This window comes from Silene latifolia, chromosome 8 (assembly GCF_048544455.1).
Source record: "Silene latifolia isolate original U9 population chromosome 8, ASM4854445v1, whole genome shotgun sequence".
Taxonomy (NCBI): Eukaryota; Viridiplantae; Streptophyta; class Magnoliopsida; order Caryophyllales; family Caryophyllaceae; genus Silene; species Silene latifolia.
This window is the reverse complement of record NC_133533.1, coordinates 50,934,702-50,947,110: the sequence shown is the minus strand read 5'-3', so window position 1 is coordinate 50,947,110 and position 12,409 is coordinate 50,934,702. Positions and strand designations below refer to the sequence as shown.

Sequence of the window (12,409 nt, the reverse complement as noted above, 5' to 3'; positions counted from 1 at the left end):
CGGATTCTCTTACAGTCAAAAATCTTTCAAAAATTCAGCTCATAGGGACGTGTGTCTTCTACACAATACGCTCGGATTGTCTGTAGACGGGTGGATTCTCCTGTATCCGCTCGGATTCGGCCCTTTTGTACCCGGATTCAGTTCTATCCGTGTACACTGCATATCCCTTATCATTCTTCCATTCTTCTTCATATCTCGTGTTCTTCATTGTGGAGGCACTACTAAGGCATGGATAGCCTAGGCAATTGTCATCCCCACACTAAGCTAAAGCACTACACATCAATTGAAATTATTAGTCCCTCCCTCACTTCTATCAAACATGACAATTATCTTGATCAAAGTAAATAAAAATCCAAAGATGACAAAAATGCAATACAAGAATTGAAATGCGAGTTAGGGAGTTAGAAATATTTACAAATGGTGGTTTAGGGAGGACTCCACCAAACTCTCATTCTTGATGAGATGTCAAGGGGGCATGTCCAAGGTGTTGTTGATGTTGCTCAACACCTTGAAAAAGTAATCAAAAGCTTGTTCATTATCATGGTAGAGGTCTTCAATAGACCTTGGCCCTTGTTGTTGGTCTTGATCGATGGCATTACCAATGTAGGGATTAAAAATCCCTTCAAATTCGTCGTCCCAAAGACCACAAACTTCATTAAGTTGATCATTGAAAATCTCTTGATTTGATGGTGACAACTTTCCCATTTCTTTTTCTTGGCCAATGAGGCCATCTTCTTCTTCTTTGATTGATTTTTATGAGCTTTGCAAGCTCTCCTTGTCACAATTCACTTGCTCTTTGAATGGAGTATCTTCAATTTTCTTCTTCCATAGGAGTTCCGATTTCTTCCTCTTATCCTTTCGGCTATAATGATCAATCATGAAACACGGTTCATGCAAACGAGGAGCTCTCATAGTCTTGTCAAGATTAAAGGTTATGCTTTCATCTCCCACTTCTAGAGTGAGCTCACCATGTTTCACATCAATCACCGCACCCGCGGTGTGTAGGAAAGGTCTTCCTAGAATGATTGGAATGTTGGAATCTTCCTCCATATCAACAATGACAAAGTCCACCGGGATGAAAAACTTCCCAATTCGCACGGGGACATCTTCCCATATCCCTAATGGTGTCTTCGTCGATCTATCGGCTATTTGGAGTGTGATGTTGGTGCATTTAAGCTCTCCCATCCCCAACCTTTTACTCACCGAGTACGGCATAACACTCACACTAGCCCCTAGATCACATAAGGCTTTGTTGATCGTTGTGTCGCCAATGGTACACCGTATTGAGAAGCTTCCCGGATCCTTTAGTTTTGGAGGTGAACTCCCTTGAAGTATTGCACTACTCACCTTAGTGAAGGCGATAGTCTCAAATTTCCGGATCGACTTCTTCTTTGTGAGGATATCTTTCATGTATTTCGCATAGGCCGGCACGTGATTTATTAATTCCGTGGAAGGAATTGAGACTTCCAAATTCTTCACAATTTCCATAAACTTTCCAAGTTGGTCATCAAATTTGGGCATGGCTTGACGACTTGGAAAAGGAAGTCTAATCACAATGGGCTCCTTCTCCTTGACCTTGTCTTCATTTTTCTTTGAAATTTCTTCTTTTGATGATTCTCCATCTTTGGAGTTTTGCACAATTTCTTCCTTATCACTAGCTTCCACAACTTCATCCTCAACTTGCTTCTTCGGTGCTTCATACCTTGTACCACTTCTCAAGTGAATGGCACTAACCGTTTCATGTCTTGGGGGATTACTTTGAGGTGTTAATTGCCCCTTTTGTCTTTGCGAGCTTGAAGATGTTAGTTGAGTCAATTGTGTTTCCAACATCTTGGTGTGAGCTAGGATGTTGTTGATGGTGGTTTCCTTTGCTTGACTATCTTTTTGCATTTGAGTGAAAAATTCTTGTTGATTCTTTTGCATTTGGAGGACCGCCTTTTGGACATCAAAACCTTGGTCATTTTGGTGATTGTATGGATTTTGATTTTGGTAACCTTGGTTTTGATTGTAAAAGGGTCTTTGATTTTGGTTTCTCATGGGTGGTGGAGTGTATGTTGTTTGAGGGTTTTGAACATTTTGGCTTTTGTATGAGAGATTTGGATAGAATTTGGTGTTCTCATTGTAATAGTTGGAATAAGGGGTACCACTCTTGTATGCTTGGAAAGCATTTACTTGTTCATTTGTTCCCCTACATTCACTTTGGTCATGTCCCAAATTTTCACAATTCTCACATATCCCACTTGGGATTGATGAAGATGTCGTCATGGCATTAACAAGATGCTTTGGTGATTTTGAGACTTCTTCAAGTCTAGCCATAGCTTTTTCAAACTTCAAATTGATTGTGTCAATATGGGCACTAAGTTGAGCACCCAATTGAGTAACGGAGTCCACTTCATGCTTTCCTCCTCTAGTAGCCTTGCGAGGTCTACTATATTGTGAGTTATGGACCGCCATTTCCTCAATTTTGTTCCATGTTTGATTGTCATCAACTTCGGTGAACATTCCATTTGATCCCATGTTGAGAATGTTCCTTGAATCTTCATATAAACCGTTCCAAAATTGTTTTACCAAGAACCATTCGCTAAGTCCATGGTGAGGATATGAGCGACAAATTCCCTTGAACCGCTCCCAAGCTTCTTACAAAGATTCTTCATCCCTTTGCTTAAAACCCGTTATTTGAGCTCTTAGCATGTTAGTCTTCTCCGGTGGGTAGAACTTTTTGTAGAAACCTAGAGCCAACTTCTTCCAAGAATCAATTTTGAGAGTGGCCTTATCAAGGCCCTTCAACCATTGTTTTGCGGTACCAATTAGAGAAAAAGGAAATAAGACCCATCGAATTTGGTCTTGAGTCACACCGGTTTGAGAAATCGCATCACAATAGTCGCAAAAGGTTTCCATATGAGAATGAGGGTCTTCACTAGGCATCCCCCCAAATTGGCTATTTTCGACTAATTGGATAAAGGCGGATTTGGCAATAAAATTTCCGGTTAGATGTTGTGGTGTAGGAGTAGCATTGGGTAGGTTCTCCTCGGTGGGTACGGAATGTGACGAAAATTTAGGCATTGTAGGTTTATTTTGGGTGGTATTGTGTAATGGGTTCTCCTCTCCTTCTCTTGCAAAAGGGTTGATGAACTCAATAGTTGGTTGAACAACCTCACTAATACCTCTCAAATTCCTCCTAGCAAATCTCCTATTGTTCGTCAAGGTTCTTTCAATTTCACGGTCAAAAGGTAACAAATAACCTTGTGACCTTCTAGACATGCAAAATATCAAACAACTTGAAAACAATTAGAGCAAACCTTGAGGAGTTTTACTTCCCCAAGGCGAAGAAAGACACAACTAATAACAATAAAAGGAAATCTAAATCAAGTAAACACAGTCCCCGGCAACGGCGCCATTTTTTATCGGTCCGTTTCGTGTTCACAATTAAAGGTGTGGTCGTTGGGTCACGTCCGAATCAAAACACAATTTATAGCTTCACAAACAACTCTACAATAAAGAGGCACGTAAAGGTCGGATCTCAAGGGACGGGTATTGAAATGAGATTTCTATTGCAACTAGTGGTGTCTTAGGGGTGTCACAAATTAGGTTGATGTAGAAGGTCACTAAACTAAAATATCAATGGAAATAAACAAGCAAGATGAATTAAAAGGGTTGTAAACAATCGATAAAAAGCACTAGGGTGTCATGGGATCATAGGGGAATCATGGGAATTGATCATACAAACATGTTCTCAAATTATAAGCAAGCAATTATTGTTGTGATGGATTGAGTTGGGTTATATCTTACAATCCTAGGAAAGTTTGGGTCCCATTGAAGGAAATGTAGATCTTTATACATACTAACATACTCATATATGTTTAAATTAATTTGTCATAAAATTAAAGGTGAATTTTATGCATGCAAACATTAATAAAAGAAGATAAGAAAACATTTTCTCACCATATGAATTTCGGTCATATTGGGCACCAACAAGATCTCCTTCTTATTAGTTCTTGGGCTTTCCATTAATGGATGAACATACTTGACTTCAAATTAGAAGCCCTCCAATTAGTTGCACCCAAGACAATCCCTTAAACCCACAAATGAACATGTACTAGATGTTTATAATGTAGTTTACCTTAAATTTGATTACTAATACTCATATACCACTTTGATAATTTTAGTAATCTTACATGAACAATTTAGATTAAAATCTCATCCTTTTTTATGAAGATGGAAGAGAGAGACGAGAGGAAATTATACATGAACATTTTGCATGTGAAAAATTAGAATGAATGATAGTAAAAATTAGAGAATAAAAATTCTCTACTAACTCTCCCAAAACCGGTTGGAGGAGTCTTAAAAGACCAATGCATGATCTTTGCTTTTTACCTTTTTGTCTTATCAATATTGTAGGTGTAAGGCTATGTAATAATAGGTATGATTATAATAATTTTAGGCATTAAAATAATACACCCATCATCCTCCACTACCTACAATATTTCGGTCCATATGTTAAAATGGACTACCATTTTATTTTGTCAATTTGTTACTTGTCACACAATATGTCACATGTTATGAGAAACATGTTATTAATTAATTTAATGCATATTTATCACATAAATATCATTTCATGAATTAATTAAATTATATACAACAAATTGACTAGTGATACTTGATCACATAAATAAAATGGGTCATATAGTTATAATTCACAACTTCTTGTAATTATAATTAACCATTCATTCTTATCTTTATTGTTTCTCAAACAATAAATAATTTTAGCAACAAAGCATTTTATTACTAAAATAAATCTTATTTAATCCCATTACAATAACATATCAATATTCTCTTTCTCACAAATCGAATTGTTCAATTTTAAGGAATTAATTAATCTGTATCGGTATACAACTAATTAACCTTTTCAATTAAGGGAATCGTCCTTTAGGTGTGACCTCAAGGGATCAACTGATCACCACCGTCGCACGACAGTAATGTCAAACTCTAGCCAGCCAATCATTACCGATATGTGTGGACCAGTTGACTATATATGTAATGTATCATCCCTTCCGTATTCTTGGCATGAGATTTAATAATGATATTTAAATCATGTGATCGCACTATTTTTGAGGACACATTTCCCAACAATCTCCCACTTGTCCTCGACAAGTGTGCTTCACCAATTCTCTTGTCCTATTACTATCTCCCACTCAATGCAAGGTGTCTTTCGGGTCGTACTTGCAAGTGATCATATCGAGAGTGGTTTCCTCGATCTAGAGAATAACTGATTGACCGGAATTTATCCACCATAGATACATTCCGAGCGTGGCCACGCATTTCCAGTTCATTACTCCTCGAGTGGCCCTGAGATATTGTTTTAACCCTGACAAGGGGGTGGACAATTCCTATCGCACTTATTCCCTTCGACTAGCCACAGCCATCATAACCCAAAATATGCCCATTTGACCCCATTTACGAAGGTCGTAGTCACACAAATCAAAGTTAATCTGAAACTGTGCCATCTTAGGCGAATAGTCTTTAGTCAAAGAATCGACTCATTAGAATACTATAGTAGCTCTCGCCACGACCAGGCTTTATAAATTTGTCAGAACTCTATAAGCGGTCACTGCCCGACAAAGTGTTCCTAACAGTCTGCCTATGTGATCGACTAGTCATCTCACATGACTCTATGGCACTTGAACATGCCATCAATCGCTTCACACTCTAGTCACTTCGAGACGTCACCTCATACAAGTGACTATGGGCGAATACCATGCTAATCCGTGTTCACTTTAACGGGGTTCAATTGTCTCTACAACCCGCTTGGATGTAACAAAGTATAATAAAAGAGTTTTTATGGTAAAACTCGAACGACAAATGCGATTATCACACATGAATAGTCAATGCCTGATTACTATCTCATGTTCTATAATCTAATTTGATCTTGTATGTAGTTGTTCAATTCAATTCAATTGAAATGACATGACTCTTCATGTTTAGCCTTTGAGAAGGCTTTGGTTAGTAGGTTTTATCAATTTCTTGTACCTTACTCAACCCTACTACATACTCGTTTTCCTTTGTAATGTATACATTTGCATCACAAAACTTCCTGAGTACGTGTCGAGATCCAATCAAGACATAGGCCCTCTAGCCTAAGAATAGCTCCCACTGTTTTCACAGTGTGCGGGACTCATCCTCTTGCACATCTCATGATTACAAGTGTACTCAATTTCCGTTATAAATATTTCACATTGTTCTTTATTGTCTAGAACGATTCTAGAAAATCTACTTCTTTAATATCATAACCACAATGGTATCTTAACCATCCAGATGTGTTTTGATTATGGTTTTGTCGGAAACCATGCGCAATCTCAATTGTCAATTGTCACTTGTGTAACACCCTTACACAAAATTGCATCATAAACACTTTGCTTTACTTCCTTAATGCTTCTACATGCACTTAAGGGTAATCTTTATAGCTTACTAGGTAAAGATTACTTAAATTCGATTTTGAAAACAATTCATCATACTCAAAGTATATGAAGTGTTATACATCTTTTCTTTTTAATTGATTCGGCAGCGGAAGCAAATGAATTCAATCAAATATGTTCAATTTAATTGAACTAGTCATGAATATTATCAACATAAGACTTCTTACTGACGCTAATATCATGTGGATTTATCTTCATAAATCCGGATATTCAAGATGTATTATAATACTCCAAAAGTCTTAAATCATTCTCAATGATCAATATGTCATCCACATATCGGACTAATTAAAAATTTCGTAACTCCCACTAAACTCCATGTATAAACACAACTTCTCGACTTATCGAGAAATGTTTTATCACATGATCAAAATGTTGATTCCAACTCATTGATGTCCTACTTAAGTTCCTCTCTTAAGTTTCACATTATCTTAGGATTGCAAGAATCTATAAAACTTATGACATGTATTAAATACATTCCTTCTATTGAAGAAGTGGGTTTTAGATTCACTTGTTGTATGCATATCCTCATGATGAAACACAATCCCTAAGAAGATCCAAATAGACTTAATCATTTCAATTAGTGCAAAACCCTTTGCAACTAATCAAGCCCGTTTGTTTCGGATTTTCATGGCTCTAAGCCTTGTATTGAGTTGTGACTTTAAACACTCTTATGTAAGTCATATGTTCATTACTTTCTAGAAGTAATCAACTTGAATCAAACAATTTCTTTTGTAAGTTATAAGCTCTTTACTTTCTTAAAAGTAGCATGAATTCATCATTTTTAACAAGTGACGAATTTAACCTCCCAGGTTTTGAAGAAACAATGTATAATGTCTTACACAAAACGTCTCATGTAGCCAAGAAACACCAGTTTCTTGCCACATAACATTCTTTGTGGCATTCTTTGTGGCTCTTGATTAATTTCTCCCACTCTTTCTTCTAAAAATAAACTTGTATTTTAGAAAGACAGCTTCATGAGCCGCAAACCCGTCGTGCTCGTGATAATTGGAAAGGAAAAAATGAGCATTTGTTTCTTGTGAAAACTTACAACCATGGTACCCTTACCATTTCATATCTCATATGATTCGATTTAGTGGAAAAATAATTTAGACAAAAATGATAAAATCCCCAAAAGGATCAAGTAACTCAATGTAACTTGATTGAAATCCAAACCATAACGAATAGCGTTTGATTTCTTATCTAATCACACATTATTCCATAATGCGTGCTAAGAGAGATTAACTTGTGATACTATATCACATTTCCATTGGCTTATATCAAAGTCTTCACTTTGATAATCCCATCACGACTAAATCGTGATTCCTTGAACTCTTGAACTTCTTCAAAGATTTCTCTACTTACGTTATTAAGTGAACACACTAGTGTCAACTTAAATCGTTGGTAAAAGATGATGATCAACCTATTTTGGATCGATGTTTTATGACCTCGATCTCCTTTTCAACCAAAAGGCACGAGACATCTTGCTTTGAATACAAGATACGCATATACCATTAACAATCTAATGGTTTCAAGAGTACTCGATAACTCTTTGCGTTCATCATTCCAAAATTTAAGGTTTAATCTTGGGTTACCAATTTGAGTCTTACATCATCTACATGATATATCATTCTAGTTTGGTTTAGAATATACTCACCTTGATGATAGGCTAGCCATACATCAAATCGTGGTGTATAGGGTCACAAAAGTGAAAACCTCTTTTGTATCTTAACAAGTTTATATTCTTATTTAGAGTTTATGCACTTAATAGTCACAATTAAGTACAACTTTAAATCCAAAAACTAGATTGAGTACACAATTACTCTATCTCTCGACATTATTGTTGCTAGTCGTCATATTCTTATCATCCCATGTATCAAACATAATGAAGAAAACCACCACCGGTTTCTAATATTGACGAAGTAGTACTAGCAAAATTTATGTCAATCATATAAACATTTAAAGAAGAAGATCCCATTAGATGTTCCACAACTAACTTGTTGATTCTTCAATAATTTGGGGTAGTTTCCTTTCTCGTGTCCAACATTTAAGACAATGGAAACTTTATCGGTCGGGATTGATAGGTTTAGTATCGTCATTCTCAACAACTTTACCTTTAACATAACCTTGTATCAATTCCATTCTAATTTTACTTCTTTAACCTCGTCCTCATCTTAACGGTTTAAGAGAATGCTCCCACTCATTTCAATGAGTCTTTACTTAGATAAGCAAGGTTGAATCATATGAAGATTACTCTTCAATTTAATCGTTTTAGTCTTAAAACTTTCATTGAAGTGGTTGCGTTATTTTGGTCAATTACGAATTCTAACAAAACTAATTACCAAAATAATTTATCGCTTGAAGGTACTTAATTCAATTAAGTATATGAATAATAATCCATTGTAAGTAGATGTGTTAGTCAAGTATCAAAAACCTGTTTGATAATCAATAACTTTAATCTATACTCTTTACAAGAGATCCTTAGCAATGGTTCATATGAGGTTTTAGAGGTAAATTCAAATTTGTCTTTAGTTAAGATATTTTAATGGAGATTTGAATCAAAAACGAAATGATATCGTATATGAATTGTGGTAAAGAAATAGAACAATAATAACAACGGAATAGTGGAAAACTTAACATTTATCGTTTTATTAATACTTGTAAACAAGTATAGCATTTACATAGTGACCTCTACCCAACTATGATAAATGATTCCAAGACCCAAATTCATATTAACTTGGGCACGGTATGGCCGATGAAACCCTTATCAATATAACTCGGTTGATTAACGCTTTAATCGATTCTACTTTTAGAACTCTTGGTCGATAAAATTACTCTAATATTTATCTATAGCCCGGAACACATGCAACTACGGTCGCGAATACTTCCGTTGAGCTCAATCCAAATTTCGAATAAATGTGTCCATGATCCAAATCCACATCAACTTGGGCACGGTATGGCCGATGAAACCCTCATCAACACGAATTCGGTGGATTTGACATTTATCACCCACTTCCCCTACGTAACAAGGTTTGTACCCCGGTAGGGCCGAGTGCACTCCCTCACGAAATAGGTTTTCATGGTTTCTACTATTTGGTAAGGCTATGTCTCAATTAATTGTTTTAGCGAGAGGTCATGTCAATTTATTATCTATCACGTTTTAAGTGAACTAAAGCGGTGAACTACGATAATTCTAATTAACACGGTCGATAAACTCGATAAAATGATAATGCATGTTTTAGTTATGGCGATTTAGCGATGCATGTGACATATAAATAAAATGCAAAGCATAAAATAAATAAATCCTAGTTTGGCCTTTCCTAAAATAGAAAAACTATTTAACTATTACATATTCGGAAACCAACTCCATTGGTCCCTTGAACTTCGGTTGTGACACGCATCTCGAGGCAACACCGTCTTTATGTATCGCCATTCTTGAAGAAATCCGTCTTTGGGAACTCCGGAATGAATAAAATTACATAATAAATTACATAATTTCCTATTATACATTTGTAACTAAAATAAAATAAATCTATTAAATTACAAAACGGTGATACGAGATCACAATAAATTACAACCGAATCGATATTCCCATACATTTCGGGAAATACCAATTAAAATCTAAGGCCATACTAAGTAAAATTACATAATTCAAAATTACATAAATTAAAATTATGACAATCATAAAGAAAAATGCAGCATTATAATATTTATGAACATGCCCAATTTTATGCTAAATCGCCTTTAAATAGCCAATATCGTATATTACTCGACTTTTACGGATTTGCGTGATTTCAACATTTTTATAATCACAAAAATACATAAACTCATATTTATGCATAAGTTAATTACCCTAACCTTTTAGGACTCAAAATTTAGTCTTCACTAATAATTTGACCATAATTAACCCATATTTTATAAAATCGTTCATAAATGGACCAAAAATTACAAAAATAAGCTATAAACTTCAAATAAGTCACAAAATTTCAAATAAATTTGAAATTTGAAATTTAAACTCATGAACATTCTGGAAAAATACCATGACACTCATAATTTTCAAAATCTTAGGTTAAAAATTTCGAAATTTTTCCCGGAAAAACAATGTTGCGGTTTATCGAATTTTAATAAAATAATCATAAAAACATGGAAAAATTATATTCATTAACTTTTCAATTTTAGATCTGAAAAATATAATAAAAGGCAACATTAGACGTTTTTCCTAAGTCATATATTATGTTTTATTAATTTTTTCACTAATAATGTCACTATTTATGCTATTTTTCTACAAAAATCCATAAATCATGCAAAAAGACTTCTTTATAGCCAATTATTTTACACACATATTGTAAAATTGCATGTGACAACATATTAAATTTCTATGACCAGATTCGAAATTTAACTCATATTAACCTATTTTTCACTTAAATCCGAATTTAATAATGAAAAATCCATTTTTCGAGCATAACAAGTCCAAAAATTCTGAAAATTTACAGGTTATCTCAAAATAATATATGTGACAACATATCCGAAAATCAACTGAAAATTCGAAGTATAGCTAATTTTAGGGCAAAAATGACATTTTTACTCATAAAATCATATTTAAATGCCATTATTGAATTATATGAACAATAAAAATCCGTAAAATTAACCAAAATATCCTAAAACATTTTAGGACCAGAAATATTAACATGCATGAATTAATTTCGTGATATATCATAATAGCACAAATTTTACAAGTTTTATATGTTATTCTTATAACTCGGAAAAACTTTTAACCGATTTGCATGCAAACAACCGTGGCTCTTGATACCGATTAAAGGAAATGTAGATCTTTATACATACTAACATACTCATATATGTTTAAATTAATTTGTCATAAAATTAAAGGTGGATTTTATGCATGCAAACATTAATAAAAGAAGATAAGAAAACATTTTCTCACCATATGAATTTCGGTCATATTGGGCACCAACAAGATCTCCTTCTTGTTAGTTCTTGAGCTTTCCATTAATGGATGAACATACTTGACTTCAAATTAGAAGCCCTCCAATTAGTTGCACCCAAGACAATCTCTTAAACCCACAAATGAACATGTACTAGATGTTTATAATGTAGTTTACCTTAAATTTGATTACTAATACTCATATATAACTTTGATAATTTTAGTAATCTTACATGAACAATTTAGATTAAAATCTCATCCTTTTTTATGAAGATGGAAGAGAGAGAAGAGAGGAAATTATACATGAACATTTTGCATGTGAAAAATTAGAATGAATGATAGTAAAAATTAGAGAATAAAAATTCTCTACTAACTCTCCAAAAACCGGTTGGAGGAGTCTTAAAAGACCAATGCATGGTCTTTGCTTTTTACCTTTTTGTCTTATCAATATTGTAGGTGTAAGGCTATGTAATAATAGGTATGATTATAATAATTTTAGGCATTAAAATAATACACCCATCATCCTCCACTACCTACAATATTTCGGTCCATATGTTAAAATGGACTACCAATTTATTTTGTCAATTTGTTACTTGTCACACAATATGTCACATGTTATGAGAAACATGTTATTAATTAATTTAATGCATATTTATCACATAAATATCATTTCATGAATTAATTAAATTACATACAACAAATTGACTAGTGATACTTGATCACATAAATAAAATGGGTCATATAGTTATAATTCACAACTTCTTGTAATTATAATTAACCATTCATTCTTATCTTTATTGTTTCTCAAACAATAAATAATTTTAGCAACAAAGCATTTTATTACTAAAATAAATCTTATTTAATCCCATTACAATAAGATATCAATATTCTCTTTCTCACAAATCGAATTGTTCAATTTTAAGGAATTAACTAATCTGTATCGGTATACAACTAATTAACCTTTTCAATTAAGGGAATCGTCCTTTAGGTGTGACCT

At 34.1% G+C, this 12,409-nt stretch overlaps 1 non-coding gene across 1 annotated transcript; it reads left to right on the top strand.

Annotated features, from left to right (window-relative positions):
- The first annotated feature begins 2,584 nt into the window (after positions 1 to 2,584).
- On the top strand, positions 2,585 to 2,691 carry LOC141597718 (small nucleolar RNA R71). Its single transcript, XR_012522938.1, has one exon. It is a non-coding gene; the product is annotated as a small nucleolar RNA R71 (small nucleolar RNA).
- Positions 2,692 to 12,409: the final 9,718 nt, after the last annotated feature.